General features: G+C 46.1%; 1 long non-coding RNA gene across 3 annotated transcripts in view; it reads left to right on the top strand.

Annotated features, from left to right (window-relative positions):
* The window catches only part of LOC144680338 (uncharacterized), a 590,442-nt gene that overhangs the window by 395,430 nt on the left and 181,214 nt on the right, over positions 1-13,798 (top strand). The window lies entirely within an intron of this gene.

Here is a 13,798-nt window from a genome sequence, read left to right on the forward strand (position 1 = left end):
TGAGGCTTTCTGTCATCAGCTAAATTGACAGGTCTCACACTGAAGTGGTTTCTCTCCAGTGTGGATTTTCTAGTGATAATCAAGTTACTTGTTGTCTGGAAAGCTCGGGCACAAAATTCACAAATGTAACATATGTGTCATTGTGTAACTTCTTGTGTACTTTCAGATGCTTCTTGAAGATGTAGGATTATCCCCAAAGAGGGGTGGCAGCAGGTGAAGGTTTACTGCAGCAAGTGGTGGTACTTCATGTGGTGCTTCAGGTACTGCCAATTAGAGATAATCTTCCCATAGCCCTCAAACTCGCAGTGAAGAATCTGCTTCGGAGCTTTCTTCCTTATTTTCTACATTGGAATCTGTGGTTCTTCACTCTGCAGTGACTGGTGTATCACTCTGTATGGGGACTAAGACAGGCAAAGGCACATGGAAAACAGACACTAAGGACGGGATTTTCTGGTAGGGCCAGAAATTCCCGCCCAAAGTCAATGAGCTTTTGGCTGCTCTCCAAATCTTCCAGTCCCGCCCGTGCCAATTCCCACTGCAAGTGGGCCCGGAACATCTCAACCTAAGGAAATGCGCAAGAACGATAGGTGATTTGTATGCAATGTTGCATGGTTTTATTTATACATTTGACTTGGAATGTTTATTTTGTGTTGACTTTTATTTTTGCATTGTATGGACTGTACATGCGATGGGAGAGGTCCAGCCCAGCCCACTCCTGTTTACTAACAAGACACAAGCACACACTTGCCAATGGCAATCAATAGACAACAATCAGGAATCGGGACTCTGGCTGATTTCCCCTTCCCTAGCCAAGAAATGCTGAGGCTGAAGTAGCATCCCTGCTCCCACCGTGATGGTGATTAGCTAATGGAACAAGGATGCTAAATGCTTAGTGCTGCCCTATTGCTGTAGCCCAATTGTAAGTAACTTCTCTTTGGCTTCAGTTGCCCAAACCTGACAATCATGAAACATGCATACTTGGAGGTAATTGCGTCAATCAGGAAATCATCATTTCAGATGACTCTACTTTTGATCACAGAAGGTCAATTATTCAACTTGAACGGTAGCTTCTGGCACGTTTGTATAGTTTTTGGCATAAAAGTTACCTGTTCTTCGAATGATGAATAACAACCTTGGCATAGGTTGCATCAATAATACAGAGAAAAATAAGTTGCCTTGAACTCTGAAACATGTTGTCAAACTGAACAAGTCTCTGTAGTCCTGTTTGCATTTGTAATTCTGACTCTGCTTAAATTATGTTGACCTGAGTTCAATTAATTCAATTTACTTTTTCTACTAATTAAGTGAGATCATAGCCTGGAAATTACTGTAACAATATTATAACAATATTTAGCGCTTTTGTATTAAATTCTTGTCTCCTCTATTTTAATGAAGCCATTCACTCATTCTTTTTAAATTGCTCGCACTAATTTCCAGACTCACAGGTCTAAACCTAGCTTTGCTTTTGTTTGTTCTATTCTTTTTCTTGACTTATTGGAAGGGGTGATTTGTCCCTCTTCTGCAAGGTGAGAGATATAGCACAGGGGAATTGAGCTTCATTTTCTTTTGTTGACTGCCTTAAAAAGTGTTCATTGAATTTTGAACCTTATTACGTCATTCTGACATTGTAGAGAATGGGGCATATTCTCAGCCACTTCACAATGTGTTGTGGCTTTGTACTGCATGCCCTATCAACACCGTAACTGCAAGACCAGGGCAGATGATGGGTACTCTGCAAGAAGTGGCTCACCACCTAAACTTGCAGAATTGGCAAATTGATTTTAATATAGATAAGTGTGAGGGGATTCATTTTGATAAGGTGAATAAAGAAACCACAGACTGCTTGGGTAGATGAGCAAAAGCGTATGGGTTGCAGATACACAAATCACTAAATGCAAGTTAATAAGGTCATATAAAAAAGCAAACCAAGCACTGGGGTTTGTTTCTAGAGAGATGGTGTGAATCGTCCCAGATTTGCACTAAGTGCAGTAGCGGGTGGGACTAAAGACGTTTTACCCACTGGCCGCAATGGCAGCTTTTCGCGCCATATCATCCCATTCCCACTTCATTAATTATGAGACCACAGGGAACACACCGTCTCACTGGCAGGCAGCCTCCGCTTTGCCCGCCACACCGTTACCTCACTGCTTCTTCACACAGGGCACCATATTTAAACTGCAGCTGCTTAGACCCCAGGAGGGCACCGGTGAAGGCATGACCCCAAAAGCCAAGAAGAGTGCAGCCCCCTGATTCAGTGACGCAACCCTGGGATACCTTCCGGACACCATGGAGACCTGCCGCAATGTCCTCTACCCCAACTCTGGCCACAGGAGGTCCATCAGTCTCACCACTCCAGCTTGGGCGGCGGTGGCAGAGTTGGTCAGTGGCAACGATGCATGCAAGAGGTCGGCCACCCTGTGCAGAAAACGGATGAGTGATTTCATCCATGCCACCGGGGTGAGGCAACCATCTCATCATTCTAAACTCACACACTCACAAGGCCATCACTTCTTCACTGGCATCTCACTCACCGCCAGCTCAAGGGACATCACTGTCTCACACACACTTTCACATCACCATCTGCCTAATCTCCTCTGGAGACTGCCTCCTCAGCCCTGACCCTCTTGAGGACACCAGCACAGATCAACATGTGCCCCCACACACACCCTGGGATACCCCACTTCCCCAGTGCTCTGCAGCCCCTTCCCTTGCCTGAGGCCACTTCTCCCCCTTCCCCAAGCAAGCTCTACCCCTGCAGCTGTTGAAAAGCCACTCCCGCCTTACTGCTGGTCTGGTAGGTAGAGATCTGCCTGTGAGCCCCCCTAAAAGTGATATGGTGCTGCCTGTGAAGCCTGGCGCTAATGACCGTGAGTGCTGCCCAAAACAAGATAGGCAAACAAACCTCGAAGTCCTGAGCAAAGTGCAGCTTACTAGGTGCATGTCGCTTATGTACAGTTGCGAAACACGTTGATGTGCCCGGATGATCCAGTGTGGGGGGATGATTTTGGTGAGCAGGATTTATAATTTTATGCAGATATAATAAAATGACGTTCCCAACTTGTGGTAGCTGGAAACGCAGCCTGGTTTAATCACAAACTGGTTTCACGACGGCATGAAACCGATTTTTGGCCTCCCGCCATATTGTCCGCTCACGACCGCCATGACATCCGATGCCAAGAGGGTTGGAAAATTCCGCCCATAGAATTGAAATTCAGGTAAGTCATGTTAAACTTGTACGGAACTATGGTAAGATCAGACTTGGAGTACTGTGCACAGTTTTGATCTCCATATTATAAGGGATATCGAGACATTGCAAGAAAGATTCACATGGATGATACCAAAACTGGGCTATTATAACTATTAAAGAAGAATGAATAAGGTAGGGCTCTTCTCTCTCTAAAACCAGAAGACTGAGCAGTGACCTAATAGAGATGTTTAAGGTAACGAAAGGGGTTGAAAGGGTAGGCATCAAGAAAATGTGGAGAGACCAAAACTAGAAGCCATAAGTACATGGTGCTAGCTATTGGTAAATCCAATAGAAAGTTCAGGAGAAATCTATTTATCCAAAAAGTCATGAAAATGGGGAACCTGCTACTTCAAGGAGTAATTGAACATATGAATTAGGAGTAGGAGTAGGCCACTTGGCCCCTCGAGCCTGTCCACCATTCAATAAGATCATGGCTAATCTGAATGTAACCTCAACCCCACATTCCTGCCTACCTCTGATAATCTTTCACCCCCTTGTTAATCAAAATGCTATCTAGGTGCCTTTAGGGGAAAGCTAGATAAGCAAATGAGGGAGAAAAATAAAAAGGTATGCTGAAAAGATTTGATAAAGAAGGGTAGGAGAAGGCTTGTATGGAACATCAATGCCAACATAAATCAGTTGGGCTGAATGACCTGTTTTTCATTCCTACCCACCATTTATCAGGCTCAAGTCAGGGATGTGTTGGAATAGGAATGAAAGAACGTTCCTTTATATTAGGATATCCTAAAGTACTTCATAGCCAATACGACACTTCTGAATTGTAGTCACTTTTGTAATGTTGTTAAATATAGCAGCCAATATGCATAGACCACATTCTCATGAGCAGCAAATAAGATGAATGACTTGTTTGGTGATCAATGTTGATTTTGCGATAAATTTTGCTACCTTGCTGTGCCCCAGATAGTGGCATGAGAAAGAGCCATCCGAAGAGACCGGCAAGGCCTCAGTTCAGGTTCCCATCTGAAACCTCCCACCTCTGAGTAATCATGAACTCCATTGATACTATCGAGACTATGTGCTCAAATCTTGGAATGGGGCTTAAAATCAAAACCTTTTGACTTGAAGATAGAATTTTTCCGCTGAGCCAAACTCAATGCTTACTTGGATGGATGCAGCCACTAGGCTACTCAAGGAGCTTTAGAACAGTCAGTTTGATAAACCCAATGTCTGCCCCTCCAGCACCACATTATGTAATGCAGTAACTCAGCAAACTTACTTTGACAACCCCTCCCAGCCCAATGAAAAGAGCAAGAACAGGAATATCATAGGAAAACCATCATCTCCAAGCACCTAACCAAGTCAGGCACCATCATGGTTGGGTCATGTATTTCCATTCGCTCAACATGATTGGGGGAAAAAATCCTAGAATTTCCTGCCTTATTCAGTTGTGGGAGCACCATCAGCAGGACGGCAGTGATTTAAGAGTTATCATCTTCTCAGGGAAGCTATAGGGTAATTTTAACTCCAAAAGATGGATGCGGTTGTTTTGGTTGGAAAAATTTTAGTGTTGAAAACCTCAAGCAGCAACCCAACCCACCTTGAATATGCCCATCTCTGGATTTAGCAGAGGTGGTCTGGAGGGCACGTGACCAACCTGCTCTCAAGAGGCAGCTTTTTAAGGAGGCCATGTTCCATTTTGCAATGTTTCCATTTAAACCCTCAGGAAACCTGGCAAGTAAAAAAGGAAGTGATAAGGGCTGGATCCATCAGGGAAGTTACTTTACTGTACTGCTTGTGGACAAGGAGGAGCAAGAGTGTTTCTGTGGGCGCCTGACTTGACCCAGGGCATATAGACACCACATGTGTTGTCTGTGGATGAGTGAGAACCAGTGTCACAGATGCCTCTGCATGTCAAAGGATCTAGTGACTCATATTTGCCACATTCTGCAGGATTTGACGCCATGGGGACTTGGAGGGCATCTATTGTCGGTGGCTATGAAAGTAACCACCTCACTCAACTTCCACGCCAGTAGCTCCTTCCAGGGCTCCACTGGGTCCTCTGCAGCACCTCTCGAGCATCCACCCACAGACGCATCCAGGATGTCACAAATGCCTTTTTTGCAAAGGTCCACAATTTTGTCCACTTCGACAGAGATCAAGAAAGTCAGGACACAAGAGCACTGGGCTTTGCAGCTCTTTCCAGTTTCCCACAGGTGCATGGTGCCATCGACTGCACTCATGTGACTATAAAAGGTCCCTGGCAACAGGTAGTCCAGTACATCAACTCGAAAGGCTACTACTCACTCAATATGCAGCTGGTGTGCAACCATAACAAACTCATCATGCTGTTGTGTGCCCCAGGTAGCGTCCATGACTCGTACATCCCGAGTGGGTCTCAGATCCCTGACACCTTTGAGGGACCACACAGGATGCAGGTTTGGCTCCTCAAGGACAAGGGTTAGCTGCAAAGGACGTGGCTGATGACGCCCGTGTGGCAGCCTCAGACCCCTGTAGAGAGAAGATACAACGAGGCTCAAGCCGCAACCCGCAGTTTTGTGGAACACATCATGGGGATTCTAAAATGCGATTCCGATGCCTGGACAGATCTGGAGGAGCATCCCAGTACACTCCCTAGAGGGTCTCACGCATCATCGTGCTTTGCTGTGCGCTACACAGCCTGGCGCTACAAAGTGGGGAGGCTTGGCAGATGATGAGGTGGAGGAGCTGCACATCTCCTTGATGAGGAGAACATCAAAGGGGATGAGGGTGATGAGGTCTCAGAAGCCGAGGATGCAGGTGAAGAGGTCATTGCATGAGCCAGACAAGGCAGGCAAGCTCATGAGGCCTCATTGCCAGCAGATTTCAGGAGGAGGATGACGAGATGCACTGAGGATCCTCCTGGACAACTCTCCCCCATCATGGGCCAGCATGACCACCAGCATAGCTCCTCCTCTAATTTCACCTATGAACTTCCAGATGACAGTGCATCATTGCACAGAGCACTCACATTGTCCTGATGCTGTGAAGGATGAACAAGCCTTGAGGACATGTGTCCATGCTGAGATGAGATGCTACCTGGAGGAGAGCGTTCCAGCAACAGATATCAGAAAATGCTGCCTCTTCATACATCCATTCAGTATCCCAGTCTCAACGGCACCCTACAGGACACAGGCACTCACACAATCCTCAGTGACCTGGTGCCTGCATGTCTTTAATCTGGCAAGGCTCCTCATGGAGATCCATCAGAACCAACACAGCCACGCACGATATGTTACATCGATGGTGACGCAGAAATATAACACTTGGGACAAGGCAGTGGATGAAATACTGCTGCTGTGTCTGTACTTAGAGATGACTCAGCCGGCTATGATACACTCCCAGATATGACAGTGATATCCGGCAGTTAAAGTTAGGGATCCTGAGCTGCATTTCTCGTAACCTTAATATGGAGATGGAGCACCTGAGCATGACGAGGTCAGACACTTGGCTGCCTGATATTGAGATGCTTCCTCTTACACACAACCATAGTGCCCTCATTGTCAGCCCTGGCCCTAGCGAACTCCAACATGATCAGAGAACATGAAGCCCTCAAGGGCATGTGCCATTGCTAATGAGGAGCACTGTTCTGCTTCACCACACACTCACTCCTATCCCTTTGCTCCCCTCCATCTCATCTGAATTGTGGATCATCCTCCCTATGGATGGTTGAGGACTCCTGGCTGACTGCTTGAGGAGAAGGAACATTTGGAGTGAGATCGATCGAGGTGTCCCACAGACCTTTTACATTGACACTAATGGATGCCACCAATGGCTATAGCAATAGAGTTCAGCTCCTGCAGCAGTGCAGGACCAACGTCCTGGACTAAGGTCTCCACAGCAGCCACCAACCTGCTAGTGTTGACCATGGTGTGTTGGCATGCCGGCGCTATCACCTCAGACTGAAGGCAGATAGACTCCTCCATCGTGCGTTGCAATCTAAGGAATGCAGTTAACCTCCCATCCTGATGTTCCCATGCTTGTCTTTTTCAGCTCCAGCAACTGATTTAGGACCAAGTCTGGAGGCTCGTCATCGGACGCGGACTCAACAGAATCATGGCCTCCAGCATTCTGCTGAATGCCAGTGACTTCTATCCCTGCCTCCACCCGCTGTGGAGCAGATTGTGTGCTGTGCTCACCAGATTGTGACCTCAAGACTAATCTAGAACTAGGCCCCACCGAGATGTGTTTCTCTGAGCTGATGGAGGCTGTGGATGAGCACCGTGATGGAGCTTCAAAGGTGCTGCCCTTGGGTTCCTCACCTGAGCTGTTGTCGGGGTTGGAGTTGAGGGCCTGGCTCGTGGATGCCCACGGCAGCTTCCCAGAGGTGCATACAAAAGACAGGAGAGAGAATTAGTGCATGGCAGGCGAAACTGCAGAAATCACTCATATGTATGGCTGTCTGATGGATGCGGGATCTTCACTTGGGTGTGCACCGCTGACCTCACTGTCAGCGCAGGCACACCCTCTGTGGTCAGCTCTATGACTCTGTTCTCGAAGTCTGTAAGAACCTTGATCTCGGGAAGTGCACCCCCGGTATGGGACCCCTCCTTATTGTGAGCCAGCTTGTCCTGCATGAAGACATATGGAGAGAGTGTGAGCAAGACACCTGCGAGGGCAGATGATAATGATGCCTGCCATATGTGGGTGGCGAGTGGAGCCCTGGACAGGATTAGGATGCAAATGCCAGAGGAGATGAGGCCAGATGGAGATGTGAGGGGGTGTGAGAGTGAGTGGGGATGTCCCTTGAGGTGGCAGTGAGTGAAATCCTTCTGAATGGCTTGAGAATGTGTGAGTTGAGAGTGATGGGATGGTTGACTTAACCTGACGGAACAGATGAGATCGTTCATCCTCTTCCTGTACGGGGCGGGTGACCTCTTCTGCAGGGTGTTTGCACTGACCGTCGCTGTGACTGCCTCCCAAGCCGGATTGGTCACCTTGGTGGAAGGCCTGCCGCCCGAGCAGGGTAGAGGACATCGTGGAGGGCCTCAGCTGTGTTCAACAGGCCCTCCAGTGAAGCATCACTGAATTTAGGCACAGCATGCTTTCTGCCTTTGGGAGCTATGTCTTCACTGTAGCTGCTGCAGAGAGTGTGAGTGCTGTGCAGGAACACCGTTTTAAATGTAGAGCCCGGAGTTATGGAGTGGTCAGGTCATAAGTGGGGTGGGCTGCCAGTGGAATGGCATGTTCCCTGCGGATGAATAATTAATCAGCTGCGATGCAGATGATTCATTGCAAAAAGTCGCCATTGCGGCTGGCATTTCCACCCGCTAAAGGACTTTGTGCATTTCAGGGAAAATCCTGGCCCAGGACTCCCAAATCTCTCCATTGGTTGGAGTCATACCTAGCACAAATGAAAATAGTTGTGGTTATTGGAGGTCAATCATCTCAGTTCCAGGACATCACTGCAGGAGTTCCTCAGGGTAGTGTCCTAGGCCCAACCATCTTCAGCTGCTTCATCAATGACCTTCCTTCCATCATAAGGTCAGAAGTGGGGATGTTCACTGATGATTGCACAATATTCAGCACCATTCACGACCCCTCAGATACTGAAGCAGTCCATGTCCAAATGCAGCAAGACCTGGACAACATCCAGGCTTGGACTGATAAGTGGCAAGTAACATTTACGTCACACAAATGCCAAGCAATGCCAATTTCCAACAAGAGAGAACCAAACCATCTCTCCTTGACATTCAATGGCATTACCATCACTGAATCCCCCACTATCAACATCCTGGGGGTTACCATTGACCAGAAACTGAACTGGACCAGCCAGATAAGTACTGTGATGACAACTGCAGGTCAGAGGCTGAGAATACTGTGGAGAATAACCCTGACTCCCCAAAGTCTTACCACCATCTATAAGGCACAAGTCAGAAGTGTGATGGAATACTCCTCACTTGCCTGGATGAGTGCAGCTCCAACAACACCCAAAAAGCTCAACACCATCCAGGAAAAAAACCATTCGATTGGCACCCCATCCACCAGCTTAAACATTTGCTCCCCCTACCACCAACACACAGTGTAACAATGTGTACAAGCTAAAAGATGGACTGCAGCAACTCGCCAAGGCTCCGATGACACCTCCGAAATCCACTACCTCTACCACCAAGAAGAACAAGGGCAGCAGATGCATGGGAATACCACAGCTTGCGACTTCCCCTCCAAGCCATTCACCATCCTGACTTTCAACTATATAGCTGTTCCTTTATTGTCTCCTCACCCCTGGACTCTGCCAGCAGATCACCAATCACCTCCCCCCGAGAGTGGGAAACAGGATCTGGGACGGTTTCCGGTTTTCAAACTCACCCCTGGGAGGAAACAGTACTGGAACAGTACCGGAGTTCCCCCTTAATTGGCATGGAGACAGCCTCCTTCCTTGTCCAATTAAGGGTGGCAGGCCGATGCTGGAAGCCGGAGGGTGAATCAGAGGCCTTCCAGCTTCAGAGGGGCATTACATGGTAATTAACTGCATTGGCGCTTCATCAAGAAGATGTTGTCTCAGCCACTTCTTAAAACCTTTAATTAAAAACACAAGAAGCAGCCAGACCACCACTGTTGGGAGGCTGGAGTGCCCTTGTACAGGGTGGCCATTGGCTCACCCCCATGTGGACAGGCAGAAGGCCTGTCTGGAGTGCTGGCACCCTGGCCTACCGCTGGCCATCTGCCTCCAGGCAACTGATCTGCCCTGCATCGCATCATGAAACCTGAGGCCAAATGGAAAATCCCAGTCAGCCTCCTAAACTTACATTTAACAAGGCTCTTAATGAACTTAATTGCCTGTCCACCTCATGGAGAGCGGTGGCTTTCCCAAGCCCCAAACCTGTGTCAGCCAACATGGCCAACATTAGGATTGGGGATAGGTAGCTGGCAAGCAGCCAGCCTCTAAATCTTCAGGTCCCGTCTGCCTCTGTTCCCGATCTCAGTGGGGCCAAAGACTCCGAACCCTTTCTCGTCAAACCTCTGCAGTCTGTTCATTCATCGACAAGACTTTATTGTACATGATTGTACTGGCAAGCTGGCTTGAGCAAAACTTACCTGTATGTCCATCACCACCAACTTTCTTCTGTATCCACTCCTGTAGAAATATCCCCTGTCACTTACAACAGAATTCTCGAGCTTCCAACTGGGTAACCTTTAATCCTCCATTTACTACAAAATCCCAGAGCTGCTGATTTTAATCCTTCATGCCCTCATCCCAAAAAAGGCATTCACTGTCTCCTATCACCATTTTTTTCCTGGATCTGCTCCTATCTTTACTCCCTCATGTATGAAGGCTAGAAACTTGAGCATCGTTGACGCTTAATTAGATTAATCATTCCTCATCATATTTGACTCAAACAAATATAATGTTCTCAGGACCAGTGTTATAATCAAAATGAACACACAAGTGGGAAAAGAGTTCAGGGTTATGTAACAATGCCAGAGGTTTGGTTAGACGAAATATGGTTGTAAGTAGAAAAGAAGGAAGTAGTATATGAAATAGTCTAAAGCATGAATGCTTATGATGGATCAGATCTATTTGTTGACAGCATGGAGTCAGATTGGAGCATCACTTTTCTTGGAGTAATGTATAGTTTTGACAGAGGAGAATGAGGCTTGATAACACTAGATATAGTTTTGCCGGATCCAGTGATAGAAGGTGAAATAAGTTGGATGCCAGATATACTCAAGTCTGCATCCCTTGGAATTTAAGTGAAGATGGGAACCATATCTGGAGAATAACCAAAATGGAAAAAAGGTTTATTGGGAACAACATCATCAAGGGTGGAGATGAGGGAGTGTTTGAGCTGATGGGCAGCTGTTGAACTATCATGGCAAATGATGGGCCAAAGACTAGACATTTGGGAATTTGAAAATTTTATTTTAAGTAACTGAATATAGACACTTACGTCCATGAGGAATTACATAATGATGTCACTGATGACATTTCCAGAAAATTTAAGACAGACAGAGATGAGGAAGAATTTCTTCTCTCAGAAGGTAGTCAATCTTTGGAATTCTTTACCGCAGCGGGTTCTAGAGGCTGGGTCATTAAGTATATTCAAGGCTGAGATAGACAGATTTTTAATCAGTAAGGGAATCAAGGGTTTGGGGAAAAGTCAACAAAGAGGAGTTAAGGATTATCAGATCAGCCATGATCTCACTGAATGGTGAAGCAGACTAGATGGGCCGAATGGCCTACTTCTGCTCCTACATCTTATGGTCTTATAATTCATCAACTCTGTCTAGTTTGTGCTCCAGGCCTCGTTCTTGAGGTGAGAAGAACACGCTCCAGTTCATCATATCACCCACTCTCCTGAATTCCTGCAAGATTTATGTGAAGTAGCCCATGCCAGCTTTTTCACACTGATAGGAGGTTAGAACATGTAGTTCTTCTGTGTTGACAACTGCCAAGTTTGTGCCATACCGCTGTAAATAGCAGATTCATTTCAGCATGAATTTGGCACTGTAATGAGGAGATAGAGATGTTCTCTGGAACAACACATTCTTTGTGGAGTGAGAGGAATTTTTTACTTGGCTACTGACAGGTACAATACTTCCTTGAGTAAAAATTATAGGTCCAGCCCACTAATCAGCGGTCACTTGAGGCCCATGCTTTTGTATAGACCATCTGTAGAACATTTTAATTTAATTATAAGCTTAACAAAGATACACTTGTCACCTTCCACTGTGTCTGTTCACATACTGTGTATAAAACAAACAGAATATTACATACACAGTGGCAGAATTTGGATTTGATTTAATTTGTAAGGAAACACCGAGGGAGTTACACATTCTTGTGTAATGAAATAGGTATTCTGTTGCTTAATTTGTAACATCCTCTTCTTGTATGTCATTTGTAGCAACTAATTTTTGGAGCATTCTGCTGCATGCAAAACTGGGTGAAGTTACCAAAGCTGTAATTTCACATCAGCTCTTTAGCTTCCTTACATTGATGGCAGTAGTCCAGTACAATTTAGGTTCCCTGAATGAAAATGAATAATATCTTTGTAATGCCAGTGCATGAATGGTATCACCAGGGTGAGGAGGAAATGATATAATCACACATTCCTACCATTTAATTGTCAGAAGCACAATAGGTCTCCTGTGAAGCCTCTTGGCAAACTGGGCTTTAAATTTAGCACTGTTGCACTTGTTTCTTGTGAACCTAAAATTGGCACACAAATACCAATTTAGCAGGCCAGAGATTCACGTCTGATCTGCAGAGGTTCGAGCCACTGATAAATTTGTTGGGGCCTTTATTTCTGTAGGCAGGCAAAGGCCTGAAATATGCCCAAGCCTGTGCTCATTTTGGACCCATGCTCCCAGGTTTGTATTGTGTAGCAAGCTGCAAGTAGCACTCTGCAACTTGGGCAATGGAACCAGTTGTTGGAGGGAGTCTGGAGACTGCTCAAAAAAGGCCCACAAATTTGGACATTTTTTCACATTTCATGGATTCGGAAGAAGCAGAAGTAATCCTCCTGGTTCCACAAAAGAACTGCAAGTTGCTACCCTTCTCGTCCGCTCCCCTCGAATGCCTCTCCCAACTGCCCCAGATCTAGTTAATGTTTCAAGTCCGTATGACTCTTAGAAGAGTCTGTCTCTGTCTTTCTCTTCACAGATGCTGTCAGACTTGCTGAGTTTTTCCAGCATTTTTTGTTTTTGTTTCAGATTTCCAGCATCCGCAGTATTTTGCCTTTACCTTTGCCCCAGATCTATCTCTGGATAGGGTGTAATTTGGAAGGGTTCAAGAGGCAAACCGCATTGGGACACCTTTTGTGCTTACAGTTTGCCTTATTTATTCTGATGAAGCCTGAGAATGAAATTACTTCGGCCTCAGATCTCCCTGTCCTACCACGGTGCACTGCCAGAAGCACACTGTTAGGGGTACCAAGGTATTGAACCATTTGTTAATGAGCAATGCATTTCATAGGGAAATTAACACCTGCACAATAGTAAATGTTTGACTAAGAACAATTAATACATATTTGAGAGAAGGCTTGAATTGTGATCTTCTGTAAAGAAAAATATCTCCTTTGAAGAGGGTCAATATTGTTGGAAACAGAATTTCCCTTCATGGTGATTGAGGTGTCATAGGTGAGGGCAGACTGAGACATCCACCTAACTCAGCCAAACCTACGGTGAACCTGGCCCATTTACCTAGACCAGGCATAATTTAAAACGTTGGGCTGTTTACCAGACTTATTGACTGTATTTCAGCCATTCGAACACATCTGAGAAGCTAGAGAGATCTAGAGGACAAAGTGGAGGGCCTCGGTGTAGCTGAATGACGGACATCACAGACCAGTTGCAGACGAGCTGCTGTGGATGTGTGAGGATGGGACAAGACAGATGAGCGTAATATATCATGACAGCAGATCTACAAGCAGTAGCAGGAAGGGTCTCCCATCATGATCTCCGCCCACAGAGGAAACCTATTGCCAGAAAGAAAAATGCAGCAAAGCTTCAGGGGAATACACACATCAAAAAGTGCAGAAGTACTCCAAAGAGGTTGCAATAGACCTTGACACAAGATTTTTCTGGAGCTTCATGCACATTTACCCGAGTTAT

The sequence above is a fragment of the Cetorhinus maximus genome, chromosome 5 (assembly GCF_964194155.1).
Source record: "Cetorhinus maximus chromosome 5, sCetMax3.hap1.1, whole genome shotgun sequence".
In the NCBI taxonomy this organism is placed as follows: Eukaryota; Metazoa; Chordata; class Chondrichthyes; order Lamniformes; family Cetorhinidae; genus Cetorhinus; species Cetorhinus maximus.